Here is a 21,643-nt window from a genome sequence, read left to right as displayed (position 1 = left end):
AAGAGTTGGATGCTTAACTAACTGAGCCACCCAGGTGCGCCTAGATATTTTCATATTGTCATATAACTCACTTTTATTGTGATTTTTACTGTCTCTTACAGTAGTATCCATATCCACACACATTTTGTTATTCTTCTAATATTTCAATACTATGGTATGATAAAGAACAACAAAAATATTATGTTGCTCAATTTGCTCAAATGTTTTTACAATCAGACTATACATTGATCTATCAAGGTCAGAAAATAATCTCCATAGAAATTAGTTTCAGGTTTATTTGTACATGTATTTTCTTCTTCACAGCCATGGAAACTTTTTTGTTTTCTTGTTCTAATTTCTTTATATTTAATTAGAATGTCACATTTATTGAATATTTCTCATGCAGTTATATTTAAATTAGAAAAAAATTATTTAGAGGTACCTGAGTGGCTCAGGGGGGTTAAGTGTCCAACGTCAGCTCAGGTAATAATCTCATGGTTCATGGGTTCGAGCCTTGTGTCAGGCTTCATGCTGGCAGTCTGGAACCTGCTTGGGATTGTCTCTCTTTCTCTCTCTCTGCCCTTCCCCAATTCGCACTTTCTCTCTCAAAAGAATAAACTTTAAAAAAAAAAGAAAAAATTGTCCAAAATTTCAATCCTTTTAAGAATTAGATGTGTTTGAAAACAAAACAAAACAAAACAAAACAAAAAAACAAACAAAAACTCTGGAAAACAGTGTGGAGTTTCCTCAAAAAATTAAAAATAGACCTACCCTATGACCCAGAAATAGCACTGCTAGGAATTTACCCAAGGGATACAGGAGTACTGATGCATAGGGGCACTTGTACCCCAATGTTTATGGCAGCACTCTCAACAATAGCCAAATTATGAAAAGAGCCTAAATGTCCATCAACTGATGAATGGATAAAGAAATTGTGGTTTATATACACAATGGAGTACTACGTGGCAATGAGAAAGAATGAAATACTGCCCTTTGTAGCAACGTGGATGGAACTGGAGAGTGTGATGCTAAGTGAAATAAGCCATACAGAGAAAGACAGATACCATATGTTTTCACTCTTAGGTGGATCCTGAGAAACAACAGAAACCCATGGGGGAGGGGAAGGAAAAAAAAAAGAGATTAGAGTGGGAGAGAGCCAACGCATAAGAGACTCTTAAAAACTGAACAAACTGAGGGTTGATGGGGGGGGGGTGGGTATTGAGGAGGGCACCTTTTGGGATGAGCACTGGGTGTTGTATGGAAACCAATTTGACAATAAACTTCATATATTGAAAAAAAAAAAGATGTGTTTGAGTTTTGAATACCTATATTACTACCAAAAGCAAGTAATACTATATATCAAATAAATAGCACAAATTCAAAATTCATTTTTCATCCAAAGACTCTGATTTGGTCTTTATTTAAACACCTTCTATTCTTGGGGCGCCTGGGTGGCTCAGGTCATGATCTCACAAATCGTGAGTTTGAGCCCCACATCGGGCTCTGTGCTGACAGCTTAGAGCCTGGAGCCTACTTCAAATTGTATGTCTCCCTCTCTCTCTGCTCCTCCCCCGCTCATGCTCTGTCTCTCTCTCTCCTTCAAAAAAATAAATGAAAACATTTAAAAAAAAATTTTAAGCACCTTCTAGTCCTTCACTTTACTCTTCTAGCATCTCTTTACTCACTAGCATCTCATGTCTTGTTTAAATCAGATCTACTGTTTTAACATGACGAATACCTCTGGAACCAGGAACTGGAACATGAAGGTACACAAGAAAATGGAATTGGGGCTCTACTCAGACATGAAACTTTGTTATACCAGAATTTGGGGGTGGGGTTCACATTACCACAAAGAAGGGATTTGACAAGTTAATTTGTTTTCTTTCTCTTTCCTAAAAAAGTTTCCATTACTCAAATCCTCCTGCACTCCAAAGAGTGTCTATTTCAAATGTCAACAGCAGCACAAACCCAAAACTTCCATGACATTCAGATACAATTGCCTTTTGTTTCAAGGACATAGCACAAGAAAAGTGGAATAGTGTTTCCCTGGGGCCTGGAAGGTGTTGATTACCAAGACAGAAGCTTAGGGTTTCTGGTCAGAGCAGAATGTTAAATCTTACGAGAGAGAGAGGCAGCCATAGCTATGCAGTTTTAGTAAGTTTACTTTTCTATGCGTTTTGTGATCTGCAGGGTATTATAAAGGCCAGGGCCAGGGCAAGAGCCCAGGTAAGGGCCCCTCTTGCTGGGTCAAAGGGAGGAATACTTCAGGAAACTTCATATCCACCAAAGATCACAGGATTTGAAATGTCTGAGCCCCTCCTGTTGGAGTGCTTTGCTGGAATCATCTCAGTGACTCAGACTTGACTGGAGGATTAGTGAGTGGGGATAAAAGAGGGGGCTGTAGGGTTTCTATATCATAGAAATAGCAAGCATCTATTGAGAACCTACAATGTGCCACAGTCTATGCTGAGCGTTTATTACAGTATCTCATTTAATCTCAAAACCACTCTAGTAGATAGTATTATTACCCTCATTTTACAAATGAAGAAATGGATGCCACAGCCAATCATAGCAGAACACAGGTGGCTATCATCAGTAATTTTCGGATGTGAGCCTGCCTTAAAACCATGCTAAAAGGGGCACCTGGGTGGCTCAGTCAGTTAAGTGCCCGACTCTTGATTTCGGCTCAGGTTATGACCTCACAGTTTGCAGGATTGAGCCCTGTGTCAGTCTTTGCACTGACGGTACAGAGCCTCCTTGGGATTCTCTCTCTTCCTCTTTCTCTGCCCTTCCCCCATTTGCATGCTCACTCTCTCTCAAAATAAATAAATAAACTTTAAAAAATTGTGCTAAAAGAGGGGCTCTAAATATTCATAAGCCTGTATATTTGACTTTGGAACATATTCCATAATGGTTTTTTATATGACTAAGATGTAAACATTCTTTGGCTTAGACTAACTATAATTAATTCTGTTTAGAAATAAAGGTGATGGAAATGCAAGCTGGTGCAGCCACTCTGGAAAACAGTATGGAGGTTCCTCAAAAAACTAAAAATAGAACTACCCTATGACCCAGCAATTGCACGAAAAGGCATTTATCTACGGGATACAGGTGTGCTGTTTTGAAGGGACACATGCACCCCATGTTTATAGCAGTACTATCAACAATAGCCAAAGTATGGAAAGAGCCTAAATGTCCATCGATGGATGAATGGATAAAGAAGATGTGGTATATATATATACAATGGAGTATTACTCAGCAATCAAAAGGAATGAAATCTTGCCATTTGCAACTATGTGTGTGGAACTGGAGGGTATTATGCTAAGCGGAATTAGTCACTCAGAGAAAGACAGATATCATATGACTCACTCATATGAGAACTTTAAGATACAAAACAGATGAACATAAGGGAAGGGAAACAAAAATAATATAAAAACAGGGAGGGGGACAAAACAGAAGAGACTCATAAATATGGAGAACAAACGGAGGGTTACTGGAGGGGTTGTGGGAGGGGGGATGGGCTAAATGGGTAAGGGGCACTAAGGAATCTAATCCTAAAATCATTGTTGCACTATATGCTAACTAATTTGGATGTAAATTTTAAAAAATAAAAAATTAAACAAGTTAAATTAAAAAGAAAGAAAGAAAGGTGAAACTACAGCCCATAAAGTGCTTATTGTCTTCTGAACCTGGAGCTTCACAAAATTCCAGAAAAAGAGGTACAAAACTCTGGTCAGTATTAACTAAGAGACATATTCTTGTTCACCAGATGAAACCCATAGTTTTAGAATTAGGAGGGAAACTCTTGAAGCCTGAAGAAGGCAGTCCCAGGAGAAATCTGGGAAGTCCAGGATCACTTTATTAGATGGTTAGTTAACATATGAAAGTCAAAAAAAAAAAAAAAAATGAAAGTCAAAATATTTATTTTGGTTTTTTTAATGAAAATACTCATCTTTAACATTTTTAAATGTTTATTATTTTTGAGAGAGAGAGACAGAGTGAAAGCAGGGGGGGACAGAGAGAGAGAGAGGGAGACACAGAATCCAAAGCAGGCTCCAGGCTGTGAGCTGTCAGCATAGAGCCTGAGTTCAAAGCCGGGCTTGAACTCACAAACCGCGAGATCATGACCTGAGCCAAAGTCAGATACTTAACTCACTGAGCCACCCAGGTGCCCTGAGAGTCAAAATATTTAAATGACTCAGTAATATTTAGATGGTTTCTTGAAGACTAGGTTTATTACATGTTATTAAGAAAAAGTTAGAAATGTCTAAGAATTGCTAAACTTTAGAAGAGCTACTTTAAGGGCAGTTATCATCTGTCCTGCTTGCCTAAAAAAAATCTCTTATTGCTACAAGATTGAGGGGGTATGAAATAAAGGCAAAGAAGCAGCTGGCTAGGAGTGTGTTAGGTGGTAAGAAAGTTACCTGGGAATTAAAAGTATGTGTCTACATCATTCCTGGGATCATCAAAAGTGATGGTCTTATTTTGCTTGTTCTTCACGTCTAATAATATATGTTTAATGACTAATTCCATAAATCCTTTTGAGATTCCACTTATAAAATGACACTAGTAATATTTGTTTCCCTCTTCAGTTACTTTGGGCATATATAAGGTGGACCCAGTGAAAGCTGACCAAGTACTTTGGGAGAAACATTATAAATTATTGTGGCTGATTCTCCCCATCGCACATGACAGTAAAGCCAATTTCTGGATTCTTCCTGTCTTCCAGGCCAACTTCTTCAAGGAAAGATTGCAAACAAACAAACAAAAAAAAAGGTGTAATTATATCTATTACAGACAACTTCAAAGTGATGGTCATAATGCTCTGAGTCATTCCTATATTTCTGTGTGCGGTCAGCATCTTGGAGAGTCTGTGCTTAAAGGCACAGTGTCTTGAAGGGCACTTGAAGGGCACATCATAGCCATTAGATGAGTTTATGAATACATATAACTACTCTAGGAGCTCTAATGGAGGAAACAAGACAAGCACATAAGATGAACTTCTTATAGAGCAAATAACACCAAAAACTTTAGAGTCATATTTGATGCCACTCTTAATCAAGTTCCACATCCATAAAGTACATGGCTGTACTTTAAATATATGTATTACTTCTCATGTCCTGGTCCAAGCTGCCATTATCTATTACCTAGAATATTGCATTAACCTCTTAATAGGTCTCTCTGCTTTGAACTTGTTACTCCTACAATCTATTCTCCAGACTGCTTTTTAAAAAAAATGTAAGTCAGGGTGCATCTGGGTGGCTTAATTGATTAAGCATCCAGCTCTTGGTTTGGGCTTAGGTCATGATCTCACAGTTCATGAGATTGAGCCCCACTTCAGACTCCATGCTGATAGCACAGAACTTGCTTGGAATTCACTCTCTCCCTCTCTCTGCCCCTCCCCTGCTCTTACTAGTGTGCATGCTTTCTCTCTCAAAATAAACTTAAAAATTATGTGTATATATGTATATATATACACATATATATACACATGTCAGAATATGTCGGCAACAGACACATGAAAAGATGCTCAACATCACTCATCATCAAGGGAATACAAATCGAAACTACAATGAGATATCACCTCACACCTGTCAGAATGGCTAAATCAAAAACACAAGAAACAACAAGTGTTGGTGAGGATGTGGAGAAAAAAGAACGCTTGTGCACTGTTGGTGGTAATGCAAATTGGTGCAGCCACTATGGAAAACAGTATGGAGGTTCCTCAAAAAATTAGAAATAGAACTACTCTGTGATCCAGGAATCCCACTACTGGGTGTTTACCCAAAAAATGCAAAAACACTAATTTGAAGGGATACATGCACCCTGTGTTTATTGCAGCATTATTTACAATAGCCAAATTATGGAAGCAACCCAAGTGTCTGTCTATAGATGAGTGGATAAAGAAGAGGTGGTATATATACACAATGCACAATGGAATATTATTCAGCCATAAAAAAAGAATGGAATCTTGCCATTTGCAAGAAGATGGGTAGAGTTAGAGAGTATAAGGCTAGGTGAAATAAATCAGTCAGAGAAAGACAGATACCATATGATCTCAATCATGTGGAATTTAAGAAACAAAACAAACAAATAAATGGAAAAAAAAGAGAGACAAACCAAGAAACCGACTCTTAACTGTAGAGAACAAACTGATGGCTACCAGAGGGGAGATGGGTGGGAGAAATAGGAGATGGGGATTAAAGGGTACACTTGTTGTGATTAAAGAGAGAGAAGAGAAGAGAAGAGAAGAGAAGAGAAAAAAAAGGAATATGTCACTTTTGTCCTCAAACTCTTTCAATGGCCAAAGTGTTCATTACAGCCTATGCAGCCCTATATGGTCTGCCCCCCCCCACGTTTCTTTGACTTCATCTCAAGTCCTTCCATCCCTTTCTTATTCTACTCCAATTTGCCAGCCTCTAAGCCACTCCTATCTTAGAGTCTTGGCACTAACTATTCCCTCTGCCTTGATTGTGCATCCCCTAGATGTTCATTTGGTGTGCTGCATTACTTTCAGCTTTCTATTCAATTGTCTTTTTTTTTTTTTTTTACATAAAGGCATTTCCTAACCACTCCATTTAAATTAGAACACTCCATCATTCTTTATTCCCCATATTCTGCTTTTTCACCATAGCAATTATTACCTCCTAGCAGTTATAAATTTATTTGCTTATAGTCTGTCTGCCTTTCCTACTACAAGCATTTCATGAAGGCAGAAAAGGGACATGTTGAGGATAGAGTATGAAGAACAGAGCTTGGTATGAAATTAATTGAGTAAATGAAATAAATATGATATTATAATCCATAATTCATATGAATTCATATATAGACACTATAAAATCTGATCATTTATTCTAATCATTCCATTTATAAATTGGCATATAATAATCTACCTCAAAACATAAAGACTTAAAATAGTAGCACTCATTTGTTTTGCTCATGAATCTGCAATTTGGGCAAAATTGTTGGGAAGGCTTATTTCTGCTCCATTTGGCAACAGCAAAAGTAGCTCAATTGGGTCTGGAAAGATTCATTCGAGGTGGTTCATTCACATGGCTGGTAAGTTGGAGCTTGGTATTGGCTAGGAGCTTGGTTCCTCTCCATGGGCTCTCTGTGACTTCTCCAGATTCTGCACAGAATAATGGCTAAGTTCCAGGACAGTGCTCCAAGAAAACAAGGTGTGGTTTTTATAGTACTCCGCGGAGTCAAGGTAGTCACAAAGGCCCACCCAAAAGGAAAAGAGGCATGGATTTTGCCTCCTAATGGGGGAGTGGCTTGATTCTAGAAGCACATGCAGAATGGGCCATATTGTTGTAGTTATCTTTTAAAAATATAATCTGCTATGTAATTAAACCAATCTTTGAGACACTGTAAAATAATTATAAAAACAGAAACATTGGTGTGTATGGAATTGTCCTATATAATAGCTACACTTTTCTTACACTCATGTTACAAAGTTATGCTTAGAGGATCTCAGAAAAAAAATTCAATTTCTCTCTGGACTTTACTTCTGATGCTGCCTCCTGGGGGTCTTCTCCAGCTTCCATAAACACCTCTTCAAATAGGACTTCAACCAGGACTGAATTCTTGCTCTTTTTTCTCCTCCACTATTAGACAATTATATTAAATAAAATTTAAAATACCAATAAAAAGTCAGTGAATGTATTCTGACCACATATCTTAAATGTTCTAATTCCTAATCGACATCTTTTTCAAATATTCCTCTTTCTGTGCAATTGAATAGACACAGGTTAAAATCCTGGCCTTCGCAAATACTGTCTAAACAACCTTTGTGAACTACTTGTTTGCAATCTTTGTCAATTTTTTTTTAACATTTATTTATTTTTGAGAGACAGAGAGAGTCAGAGCAGGAGTGGGGAGGGGCAGAGAGAGAGGGAGGCACAGAATCCGAAGAAGGCTCCAAGCTCTAGCTGTCAGTGCAGAGCCCGATGTGGGACTCGAACCCATGAACTGTGAGATCATGACCCGAGCTGAAGTCAGACACTTAACCCACTAAGCCACCCAGGTGCCCCAAGTCAATTTCTTTATTGGCTTCTTAGTATCTTCTATTGATTCACAAGTGATGTAACAAGAACATTAACTCTTTCCCCCCTGGGTTGTTGTTAACCTTTCAATTTTATGTGAAATATTTGTTGACAAATATAAGTTGATAGTTGATTATGGGTAATTTGGTATTGCTTGCAGTGTCTCTGCGCACCAGAAGGAGGAGTGCGATCAGAAAGCTGCCAGAACATAAAATTGTATTTCAAGAAGCAAAAGGCAAATAGGGAAATGAACAAATGACCAACTCCTCTACGTCCAAATGTACCTGAAGAAAAGTGCAACTACTGGCTACTGTCCCCAAAACTGTGAGATAGAGGATATAGGTGAAAGCCTGGGAGAAGCTTGTCACAATTGCTTTATTTCCAATAACAGAGGGGCAGAGCAGGTCAGTTTGAGTGTGTGTGTGTGTGTGTGTGTGTGTGTGTGTGTGTGTTTCAGGGGATGGGGTGAATGCCTCAGGAAGAGAAGGTGATTCATAATAGACTCAGTAGGTGTCAGCAAATGACTCTACAATTCACAGTGCTGTTACCTTAAAACCAGGAAGTAAGAACAAGACTTTATAAACATTGTACAAGTCATGTTCATGTACACTTGTGAGTTTGGCCCTAAAACAGGAGACAACCTCTATGTGTGCCACAACTGTCCTTTGTATTTCGATCTTCTATAGCACACAGATGGGCACACTGTCTTTAGCATGGAATTGATTATATTTCCTGGCCCCACTGTCTCCTAATTTTTGCCCCTCTCTTTAATGCTTTAATACCTGCTGCCAACCTTTTGTTGAGGCAAAGACCAGCTCATTGTGAAATGCCTTTTCAAGAATAGCTGAGACTCAGTAGTAGTGAATTGTATATTTTAAGGACCTTAAGGGACTGAAGCAATTTTGAGATGCCTTCAAGTTTGAAAGCAACAAACTAGACCATCTTGGGTGCCAGAGCAAGGGTAGCATCAAAGAGGGAGAAGAGCTTTAGTGTCCACACAATCTTCATTAGCACCACAGTAATTGATATAGACAATTAGTATTTTCTCAGTTTCTCTAAAGTGCTATGTAAATGCAGCTCTAAGATCTGTTCCCTCACCCTACTTTCCCACCTAGGAAGCTGTCTGTCCCATCCCCCTGCTATGTAGAAATCCTGAAGCCATTGCTAGTTTGTTATTTGCAGTGACCCACAACATTTGGCTTCCTGTCTTGGCTCAATGGTTACAGCCTTATCTTTGGTTTTTGAGGACATGCAATTGAGAGCCTTTGAACTTTGCCCAACTTCAAGTCTCACACAGCCAGTGTAGTTGCAGTGTTTACATTGGAATAACAGGTTCTGATCAACATCAGTATGAGCACAAGTACGTGTAGTTTTAACTTCTCTACTAAACTGGAATGTTTGCCTTTATTTTACTGTGTGTACTTTCTTTGGTTGTTTAATTATGGAAGTGATCAATGAAACATTAAATCATAGGTAAAGTCAAGGCTTACCCATAACATTTCTAAAATGACTCTGCTTTAAAACCAACCAACGTAGAACAACTCTTCTGTTCACCAAGAGTGTAAAATTAATGTGACTTTCTAGATGACAGATTTTTACATTTTGCTGTTACCATTACTTGACACATTTGTTAAAGAATCATAAAATAAATCCTTTTCCTCATAGCAAAGTAAGTTTTTTTCTATGATAGACTATATACTTCTCTCTCTCTCTCTCTTTCTCTGCTAGTATTCCTCTCGGGAAGAGCACAGTATTTACTGGAGGAAATATTTGGTAAAGATGCTGGTGTAAAGGGTGAGACCTTAAGGACATGTTCAAGCAGCAAGCTTGCTAAATTGCTATGCAGAAAGCCAGATGAAGAATTTCTTTTTCTTTTGAGAGGAACTAGGGTGGATAAGAGAGGGGAAAGGAGGCAGAGGAGAGCAAAGCCATTGTAGTAGCTTTCTGTGAGTTGACCCCTCTAAATGACCCCACCCACGTATCTTCAGTGAAGTCTACTAAAATTCACAAAAAGTTGGTGGAAGCAAATTTCTTGTGAAAACTCATCAAGGGCTGAGTTCGCAGAAGGCATTAATGAAAGAGGAACAAAAACAGTAAGCCTCAAAATATGAGCCAAAGACAGAGATCACCATGACGTCATAAGCCACTGGGAGTTAACACAAATCTTGATTAGGACATTGGATTTTACAGATCTCAGAAATGGAGGGATTGAGCTCTCTGAGGAGCAAGGGAATTACCCAGATGACTCTGAAATAATCATCAAAACGAATTATTTGGGGAAGGTAGAGCACTGCCTGTCACAAATCTTCAAGCCTGACAGTTCAAGTTAAAAGGAAGGATACTACTGCCTAACTTTATAATTTGCAAATTTAAAACCCATATAAGAATTAGGGTTTTTTGTATTACCTTAAGAATCTACTGGTTCTGTTTTTTAAAACTCCTTCTCCCACCCCCTAAAGTCTGCAGAAATACATCTTATTTTAAATTTTTGTTTAACGTTTATTTATTTTTGAGACAGAGAGAGACAGAGCATGAACGGGGGAGGGTCAGCGAGAGGGAGACACAGAATCCGAAACAGGCTCCAGGCTCTGAGCTGTCAGCACAGAGCCCGACGTGGGGCTCGAACTCACGGACCACGAGATCATGACCTGAGCCGAAGTCGGCTGCTTAACCAACTGAGCCACCCAGGCGCCCCATCATCTTATTTTAAAGTAGGTAACCAGGAGTATTTGGCTGGCTCAGTTGGTAAGGAGTGTGACTCTTGATCTTGGGGTTGTGAGTTTGAGCCCCATGGTGGGTGTACAGATTACTTAAAGAAAATAAAGCCTTAAAAAAATAATTAAATAGCTAAGTATTAGAAAATGGGATGTAGGACTGGAATATTGATGTACCTAAGAAGTGACTTTGATAAATCTTCCCAGAGCTAATTTATGTTGCTTTCATGCTCTATTCTTTTGCATCCTGTTTCTTTGGAATGGATGTTTAGCTGAACTTGTTAAGTCCTGGGTTTTGGAGTGAGCAGTTTCTCCATTTGAACATGGCTCTATCACTTACTACCTCTTTGACCTTTAAATTCTTTTTCTAGAAAATGGCAATAATAATTGTACCTACCTCCAGGAGTTACTGTGAGGACTAGAGAAATACTCACTGTTCTTTCTTATTTGTAGTATTGATGGAAATACACGTAGCCTAAATTTTACACTGATGTTTCATCATCCTCTCAGTTTTCAGGTTTATCTCTTGAAATAGGTATCGGAAAGTGTTTGGGCCTAAACACAAAAGGAGTTTCTCTTGAATAGGGCTAGACATACACAAAGTGGACGAGTGACAACAAGGGATTTTTCAGAAGGACCACAACTGGAAGGCTCCATAGCTATTAAATGCCCCTCAACTGTTGGCTAATATTCCATGATCAGAAATCTAGCTATTTAGGTAAAGATTTTGCTGAAATATAAATACAAATACTACTGGGAAAGATAACTTTGGAGTGAATAATATTCTTAAATATTCTTTTCCTTAGAAGAGGGGTTTTGAATGAGATTACGATGAAGGAGAAAATATAAGAGCAATGGACTTCTGATAATCATAAAAAGAGGAAACAATTAGAAAGTTGAGAAGAAGAGTGTTCCAAAGACAAATGAAAGACTTAGTGATTAAAATGTTATAGTTAAGAGAGTTCATCTGCAAAGTCCTGATATTGTAGCAGTTTATGCTACAGATTATGCTACAGATTACGACCAGATTATGAATCTGGGCAATGTTAGACAAGCCAACACAGAGAGTGGGAACTTCAGTCTGTGTGTGTTGTCTTGGAAGACAGAGTGAGTGGTTAGGCTTGCCTACCTGCCTCTCTAAGATTGTTTAACCATGCTGTTGCAATTTATCTGGCGAATTTCTCTGGAAACTCATGTAGTCTTGGAAACAGAAGGTTAGAAATGAGGCTCACAGCAAGTATAGTGGCCCCACTCAGACCTGTGGCTCTCAGCTTTGATGCAATTTCCATGATTTCACTAGAGACTTGGGGACTGAGCAAACACAGGAGATCTATTCAAGACCGAAAGGATTTCCTAAATCATGGATTTGTCAGGAGTTAGGCTCAGGTTTGAGTCCTGACTCAATGGCTTATTTATTGTGTGACTTTAGCAAGTTGCCTAAGTGTTCTAAACCTCAGTTTTTTTCATGTGTAAAATAAAGATTAATAATACCTCGTGGGGTTGTTGTGAGTATTGAATGATATAGTTCACAAAACAAATGAACAAAGAAGCAAAGAGGCAAACAAACAAACAAACAAACAAACAAACAAAAAACAGACTCTTAAAATACATAGAACAAACTGGCAGGTGACAGAGGGGAGATGGGTGGGGAGATGGGTAAAATAGATAAAGGGGATAAAGAGGTACAAACTCCCACTTATAAAATAAATAAGTCACAGAGAGGAAAAGTACAGCATAGGGAATACAGTCAACAATATTGTAACCACATTGCTTGGTGACAGATGGTGACTACACTTACTGTGGTGAGCAATGAGTAATGACAGAATTATCAAATCATTATGTTGTACACCTAAAACTAACATAATGCTGTATGGTAATTATACTTCAACAAATAAATTATATATATAGTTCATCTGAAGTGCCTAGCATTATACTTGGCAATAATAGATATAGTTTTATCAATCACAATACATTACAATACATTAATCAAACACTAATGTAGGTGTTCCTGTGAGGGGATTTTGTAAATGTGGTTAACATGTACAATTGGTTGGCTCTAAGTAAAGGAGATCACCCTTGGTAATGTGAATAGGCCTCATCCAATCAGTGGAAGGCCTTATGAGCATAAACTGAGACTTCCTGGAGAAAAAAATTCTGCCTCAAGTATGCAGCATAAAATCCTGTTTGAGTTTTTAGTCCGCCAGCCTGCGCTACAAATTTTGGACTCAATATTGGAACATTAACTTCTGCCTGAGTTTCCAGCCTACCAGTCTGCCCTACAGATTTCAGACTAGCCAGTCCCCCAAATCACATAAGCCAATTCCTTAAAATAAAGGAAGTGTGTGTGTGTGTGTATCCTATTGGTTCTGTTTCTCTGGAGAACACTGACTCGTACATGAAGACATAGATCAATACAAGATTTTTAGAAAATGGAGACAGCGGAAGAAGGAGAGAAGGCAAGAGAAGTTCTAAGAAAAATAGAATCCTCTATACAGCTAATTAGAACCAATTAAAATCTCCACAGAAGCGGGAGTCCCTCAAGTAGTATATAACCCAAACCATCCACAAGAAGTGGGCCTGGTTTCTCCAGAGAACTTTCAAACTTTCACTTCACTATTACTGAGGATCTTCTTCGTCTGTGAGTTGCTTGTTCTGCCAAGCCCCTCCACAGTGGCCTTCTGGGATTCACTGGGAGGAGCTATCAGACTTGCCTCTTTTTTCATGGCTGAGGTACTTTAGAGTTAGACTGAAGACAACGATGCTGTTCAAGAATCACTGCAGGAAGTCTGGCCCTCCAAGACTCCTATTCCTTAGTGGCTCTGGACAAAAGGTAAATGGCCACAAAATGCATGGGAGCAAAATTCTCCTCCAACCTCTAAGGATTCCAAGGATGGACTTTTTCCTGGTTTATGCCATGTACTGGCTGTTATGTCCCTAAAACGAATACAGATACAACATAGTGATTGGGATCAGAGCTGGAATTTGCTGTTTTAGGGCCCCAAAGGTCACCCAACTGTTAATTAAAACTCAGATAAATGGGGCGTTTGGGTGGCTCAGTCAGTTAAACATCTGACTTCGGCTCAGATCATGATCTCCTGGTCCATGGGTTCGTGCTCCACATCGGGCTCTGTGCTGACAGCTGGGAGCCTGGAGCCTGCTTCCAATCCGTGTCTCCCTCTCTCTCTCTGCCCCTCCCTTACTCACCTCCAGGATAGGGAAAAAGGATCTGTGGACAATATTTAGCAGGGAAAAGTGTGATCCATAGGGTACCCTAGAATTTACCAACCAAAAAGCCAAAAAGGAGGTGATAAGAAAGGAAAAGTGTAGCCATGGTTGAAAACTGTTGGTAAAAGTTTGGAGGACTGACTCAGGAATCAAACTGAGGGGTGAGGATGAATTGGGTAGACAATGAAGCTGATGACCATGAAACTGAAAGACTAGATTAAGGAGGCAAATACTGGTCAGATATTGGTAAAATTTTGTGTTGGTAGATATTAGAAGCTGGAGAAGGGATGGTAAAATATCCTCCAAACTGGGAAGGCACTCTCTGACTGAAAAGCTAAGCAAGCCACTCCAAACCATTTACACAGAGTTTATTTAGGTTAACTTACTGAGAGGAGGGTGTTGTGATGGCAGGGACCAGGCAGACAATGATTCAGGCGCTGGGCAGCTACTCTCCTCAAAGTCCAGAACTTAATCCACAGATTTTATAGAGTGAGGGGATATGCAGAATTCATTGTTGTGAAGTCAAGAGTTTAACATTTAACAGACCTCGTGCACCATCTATGAGCCAGAGGGGAGGGAGGGGAAGAAACTATGTTATCTCTACTAGTTATCTAAACAACTTTAGGGAAGGTCAGAGCAAGCCTTCCTTCATTCCATCAGGGCATACATCACCCTCCAAGGGGCCTGGAACACGTAGCCCTGAGGGAGGTCATTGCATGGACATAGACAAGATGAGGGGCCAGAGATAGAGTAGCATTATTGGCACTCCCAGGCTAAAAATATGTTTCTTCTTATTTTCCATGAAAGAAATAATTTGAAAAATAATGCAGCTATAAAATTGTAGAAAAATTATTGTTCATTTGACCAAAATCTGGGTTTTGATCTCATATCTCTGCCTACTCTGTATCTATGTCCAGGTGATTCAGTGCGCCTGGGGTAAAACACATAACCATGCCAAACGCTCTTATTTTAAATTCATGACTATGAACTTCAAGTAGGTCATTGAGGATGCCTGGCAATTATACTACATTTCTCTAGTGAATTTATTTTTGCACTCTCCTAGACAACTATTTCATACCTTTTCTTGGCTCCTTAAACTGCCAATGTTTTTCCACTCTCACTCTCAGATTATGACATTTCTTCTTATTTCACCAAGAAATAAGCACAGCCAGAAAAGAATGTCCACAAATTCCCAGCATAACCACCTATCTACATGCCTTCTCTCCTGTAACAAGAAGAGAGCGGTGAATTGTCCATGATTCCATTTGGGGCTAACTCCTCTGCCTTGGCACTAGACCCCATCCCTTCTTACCCATGCCATGATGCTCCAGTAATTCTCCATCTTCTCTACTGCATCCTCAGTTTTTCCTCTCTGATAAACCTTCCCCATCAGCACTCACACACGTTGTCTTGCTTTAATAACAAACAAAAAAAACCACTTTCTTCAACTACTCCTCCGTTTTTCACCTTTCTTTTATAACCAAACACTTTCAAATATTTGTCTGTTTCTCTGATTCTACTTTCTTTCCTTTTATTTCTTCTTGGACCTACTTCAGTCAGGCTTTTGCCTACAATGTTCATGGAAATAGTTCATTGTCACCAATGAGTTCTGTTGCTAAATCCTACGATCATTTCTCTTGACCCATCGATAGCAATTGACTCAGTATTCTTGCAATATTCTTTTTCTCTGGCTTCCCATACACTATACTCTCCCGGTTTCCCTTTCACTTCACTGGCTGCTCTTTCTCAGTCTCTCTCATTAGTTCCTCTTCTGCCCAACCTTTAATTTTCCCCTAGTTAAAAGTCAGTCTTTGATCCTCTTTTCTTTTTCATCTATACTCACTCACTTAGTTCAATTTCATGGCTTTAAAAGTATTAGTAAGTATAGAAGTGCCTGGGCAGCTCAGTCAGTTAAGTGTCTGCCTCTTGATTTTGGCTTAGGTCACAATCTCAGGGTTTGCAGGCTCAAACTCCACATCAGGCTCTACACTGAGCATGGAGCCTGCTTAGGATTCTCTTTCTCTCCCTCTCTCTCTGCTCTCCCCATAAATAAATAAACATTAAAAAAAAAACAACCATATTCCTTAAAGGTTAAACAAAATATAAAAGTGTCAGTCAGTCTGATCTCATTTTTAAAAATAAAGAAACAGTAGGTATTCATATACTCAGAAATCAGACAGAAAGCAAATAGACTAAAAAATCAATTGTAATAATATTTGGTGATGAGATTACAAGTGATTTTAATCTCTGTGTTTTTCTGTAATCACATTTTATTTATTTATTAGAACAAATTTTTTTAATGTTTATTCATTTTTTTTTGAGAGACAGAGCATGAGCGGGGAAGGGGCAGAGAGAGGATAGACACAGAATCTGAAACAGACTCCAGGCTCTGAGCTGTCAGTACAGAGCCTGACACAGGGCTCGAACTCACGGACTATGAGATCATGACCTGAGCTGAAGTCGGACGGGCAAACGACTGAGCCACCCAGGTGCCCCTGTAATCACATTTTAAACAATTAATATGTAATGTTTCTGTAATCAGGTTAAAAAAAAAAAAAAGGATTCGTGGCTGGAGGAAAACAGAGAGACTTACCCAGTGAACTTTAAAACAGTCTTTTCACACCCAAAGCATCAGAACACTTTGAAAATAATGAGAGGCATGCAGATTTGAAGCAATCTTTTAGGAGTGGGAGAGATGAAGTCTCAGACAACAACAACTATTCCAACTTGTGCTGTCGGGGGGGTGGGGGGTGGGGGGGGGAGGACGGACATATTTATATGTCCTAGGTGCTGAATGACTCAGAGTCAGGGACATCTCCTGGTGGGGGTACAATGGGAAGGTCTGAAGGCTCAAGGATCCCATCCTCTCAAAAACTTTAGGCTCTGGGGATTTTCTTAGAAGTAAAATGAAAAGTCACTGAGCATTTTTGTTCTCTAAAATCGGAATTTCAATAGTATTCCTTCTTGTTTACAAAATCAGTTTTTCTTGAAAAATGTCTTTATTGGGGTGCCTGGGTGGCCCAGTTGGTTAAGCATCTGGGTCCTCAGCTCAAGTCATGTGTGAGCTCTGGGCTGGCAGTGCGGGCCTGCTTGGGATCCTCCCTCTCCCTCTCTGTCTGCCCCTCCCCCACTTGCATGCTCTGTCTCTCTCAAAATAAATAAATAAACTTAAAAAAAGTTTTTATTATGTAATATTTGCTCAAAAAAAAAAAAAAAAGAACATCTGTGTGTAACAAAACTCAATAATTAAAACAGACAGACTTGAACCTGGAACTTCACTTGGATACTAGACATTATCAATACCTTTATACATATTTGCACCTCTCCTTTCCTATCCTATTTGCCTGCCTCTCTCTCCAGAGAAAAAACACTAAGTTGAATTTATCATTTCTATATCTATTTTAGTAGTTTTGTCGGGTATATCTATTTTCTTTCTTTTTTTTTTCAATATATGAAGTTTATTGTCAAATTGGTTTCCATACAACACCCAGTGCTCATCCCAAAAGGTGCCCTCCTCAATACCCATCACCCACCCTCCCCTCCCTCCCACCCCCCATCAACCCTCAGTTTGTTCTCAGTTTTTAAGAGTCTCTTATACTTTGTCTCTCTTCCACTCTAACCTCTTTTTTTTTTCTCCTTCCCCTCCCCCATGGGTTTCTGGTAAGTTTCTCAGGATCCACATTATATCTATTTTCTTAAACAATGTATTATTTAGTTCTTTTTAGAATTTCCTAAAATTAGCATCATACTCTGTCATGCTTCCTGTAAGTTGCTTCTGCAACTCAGGCTTATGTTTTTAATGTTCATCCACATTGCTGTATGGAGCTGTAATTCATTCATTTTCACTGTTATATAATATCTCATTGTGTTAATATACCATATACATTCACCCATCAATGAATATTTGGTTTGTTTTCAGCTTTTTTTGTTGCTAACAATGCTCTATGAACTTTCTCAAACCTGTCTCCTGATACACATGTGTACAAGCTTTTCTAGGCCAATAGTTTTTATGCTTTTGTTCACTGCAACCCAAGTAATGAGTACATTTTATTCAGTAATTCAGTACACCATATGGCACAGAGAGCTAGCTGTTCATACACTTCCATACTGTAGAGACATTGTTGGAAAATAGAAGTCACTTAGAAGTTTATTTTCAAATTCTGAAACCTCTGGGGATGAAAATTAATTTCTCTATCTTTAAGATACAAAGATAATAAAATTTTGTTGTTGACCTCTAATTTAGGTGCATTTTGTTCAGAGAAAATATTCCATATAACACCAATTGTTTGAAATTTGTTGAGACACGCCTTATTGACTGAAAAGTAGTCAAGTTTTAGAAATGTTCCCTACCAATTTCTATACATGTTTCATGTGTACTTGAGATGAATGAGTGTTCTCAAATTATTGGATATAGGTTTCTATCTTTATGTAATAAATCAAGGTTCCTAGTTACTTTGTTTAAATATATTTTTAAAAATATGTACAGGTGAAATGATTTACTCTCAGAAATTGCTTTAAAATATTCCAGTTCCTCTTACTCCTCAGAAATCATTAGAGAGATATTTTATTACTTCTTTGTGTGTTTCATAACTTGAACATAATATTCTAACTATTCTGTACAAATTGCAAACACCATATTCAGTTACAAATGTATTATAAGTAAGGCTGAGCACTCTACAAGCCTGGTCACAGAATTGATGTGGAGTTTCTGGCTGCCAAGTGGTCGCACACTTGGAAACCCCACCCACTGGCCAAAACCAGGTCACTCTGAACCCAAGACTTTGAAGACAAGATGATCAGAGGGCCAAGGAACAGGGGCTACTGAGAAAGCAAGACTGGATGCACACACTAGAAGGAAAAGCAGCCCTTCCCAGGCCAGGCTGCTCACCGCAGGAGCCTGGCAAACCCTGGGGCCTTGCCCACAATCCCCTGCCACAGCTGGTGGTCTGTAGGTCATGAAAAGGAGATCCTGGAGGCACTTGGGTGGCTCAGTGGGTGGGATTTCCGCTCAGGTCATGATCTCAGGGTTGGTGGTTTCGAGCTGGTGTAAGGCTCTGTGCTGACAGCTTGGAGCTTGGAGCTTGGAGCCTGCTTTGGATTTTGTGTCTCCCTTTCTCTCTCTCTGCCCTTCCCCCCTCACGCTGTCTCTGTCTCCCAAAAATAAATAAAAATGTTAAAGAGAAAGAAAGAAAGAAAGAAAGGAAGAAAGAAAGAAAGAAAGAAAGAAAGAAAGAAAGAAAGAAAGAATAAAATGAGCTCCTGCCCTCAGCTGTTGGCCTGGCCAGTCCAAGCGAGGTTCCTTCCATTCAGACCTCCCTCCTGTGGGAGCTACCACCACACCCACCTGGCAAGTCACCCAGTCACCAATCACACACATGGTTTCAGAAACTGTACAGACAAGTGACAGCATGAGTCCCAAGCCCTCACGAGCAGGAAAGAATAAATAAATGCGAGGATGAACCACAAACACTTGTGCCTCGGGGCTTGGGTGCACATACCCCCTACTCCACCCCAGGGAAGACAAAACCGAAGAAAGAACGCTCTAAGGAAAACAGGACTTTCCTCTACTGAGACAATTAGAGCAAAGGACACCAAGTGGTGGGAAACGCAAGGTGTGTGGGTTTCTTCACGTGAAAGAAGAATCCAGTCCAACTGCGAAGTGGTGTAATTGGTTCTAGATGCCTTGGAACCACATCCCCAGACATCTGCCCTTGGTATCAACTGACTTTCCACTGCCCCCAGGGTCTACAGGGCCATCCCAAGGGCAGGGCCTGGGAAAGTCCACTGAACTGCACCCAAGGCCTTAGAGGCTGCTGCAATCAAACCTTCTATTTCAGAAATGCATTTCTGAATGCATTGTACAGGTTAAGCAAAAATAAGAAGGGTAAAGGAAAAGTTAACGTCAAATCATGCACTTGAAAACAAGTTAAAAAGAAAAGAAAAGAAAAGAAAACAAGTTAGATGTAAGGACTGACAATACAGTTGTGCTGTGGCTGCAGTGAGTCCTGAGTGCGATCTGCTGGCAGAGGCCCCACCTGCAGGGCACACTCACTTCTTCCTGCTGTTTGCACTAGGAGGGCTGGCTGGGCTCCTTGGGGTTAATTTTGACATCGTCCTCATTTTCTTCCTCCTCCTCACCTTCTAATTCCTCTTCTTCTCCTTCCTCACCTTCATCAAATTGTTGTCATCCTCTATGGCCTCCTCCAAAGTAGAGCATGGCCTAAGGTACCATCTGCTCACAAAAGAAGTGTCCAATTTCAAAGTCGGAGGCTAACATGAATTCCAAGTCTTTATCCAGTGATTCTCCATTCCCAGATGCTTTCAGCTGGCTAAAGTTGAAAAATGAGTCGTTGAGGACTTGTTTGGCAATTGTTCTCACCGTGCCTGGGCCCTTATGTTTCTACTTTTTCTTGATTGCTTTGACTGTACATTTTTTCCTTTCTGCCAGTCAATAACACACCCGTCACAGTCAACTATTTCAGGACCTTCAAAGGAAAAGAGATCAGGCCTTATCTGGCTCTGATTTCATCCTAAATTTTTTTGTCAGGACTGAATTGGTAAATAGTCATTGGGTTCAAAGTGGAACTCTAATACAAAAGACATGTGCTGCCCAGGGTCTGAAAATTTCACTTTAATATCCTGCAGGTGCTTCAAGATCAGTTCATCATACTCCTGGATTAATTCACTTAGTGTATCTCATTTCAAAAGATTGTAAATCCAAACTCTGAAATTCCTTTGGGGTTTGGCTCCTCTGCTGTTGCTGCTGCTTCTTCTTCTTTTTTTTTTTTTTGTTATGACTACTTTATTTTTCATGTCTTCAGCCAATTTATTGTCCTCTTCATTTTCACTTGTACCACTCTGCTTCTGCATCTGCCAGCTCAACATCACCAATGATGAATTCTCTTCTCTTGCCAAAGAGAGGCTGGTACAGTCAGCATATTTTCTCTCCAGGCCATTGACCTCCTCATAGAACTTGGCCTCTATGTGAGCACATTCACCTGCAGCTGCTTCAACATGTTGATTCTTTTCACTGCTCTAGGTAAAGTGTCCACGTAACTTGAAGGAGTGTGGGAGACATTGTCAAACCATTCCTGTAAAGCTTCCAATATTTAGGGGTTCTGCATCACCTGGGGGTGAGCTTTTCTGTATTACTTGCATTTTTAGCAGCCTCTAAGCCATCTGAAGGAACACCATCTGAAAACCTGTTATCTGCCATCTGAATGCTTCGATCTCCAAATGGAAAGTTATGGCAACTCTCAGAAGCGAAGAACACGAAGAGCTCAAATGTGGGTACCTCGCTGGATTTCGCTCCTTCAGATTCCACTTCTTTTTATTTTATTATTTTTTTAATGTTTATATTTGAGAGAGAGAGAGAGAGAGAGAGGCAGAAAGAGAGAGGGGGACACAGAATCCAAAGCAGGTTCCAGGCTCTGTTGCCTTAAGACAACAGTAAACATTTATTATCTCTTACAGTTTCTATGTATCAGGAATTTGGGAACAGCTTTCTGACTGGTCCTGGCTTGGGGTTTCACATGAGATTCAGACAAAGATAGATGAAAAGTGCTTCCATAGCCCAACTCATGGTAAGACTTCTAAAATATAAGCTATCATTATTAGAGAGGCAGTCTCCTAAAACCAACATATTATAGGAGATCTCTTTCAAGAGAATGGGAAAATAGT

General features: G+C 39.5%; 1 pseudogene; it reads right to left on the bottom strand.

The window, feature by feature from the left end:
* Positions 1-20,022: 20,022 nt before the first annotated feature.
* Positions 20,023-21,261, bottom strand: LOC121018616 (nucleosome assembly protein 1-like 4; annotated as a pseudogene).
* Between the last annotated feature and the right edge of the window lie 382 nt (positions 21,262-21,643).

Source organism: Herpailurus yagouaroundi, unplaced genomic scaffold (assembly GCF_014898765.1).
Source record: "Herpailurus yagouaroundi ecotype Mexico unplaced genomic scaffold, PumYag 77, whole genome shotgun sequence".
Taxonomy (NCBI): domain Eukaryota; kingdom Metazoa; phylum Chordata; class Mammalia; order Carnivora; family Felidae; genus Herpailurus; species Herpailurus yagouaroundi.
The sequence above is the reverse complement of the archived record's forward strand: the minus strand, read 5'-3'. Positions and strand labels throughout refer to the sequence as shown.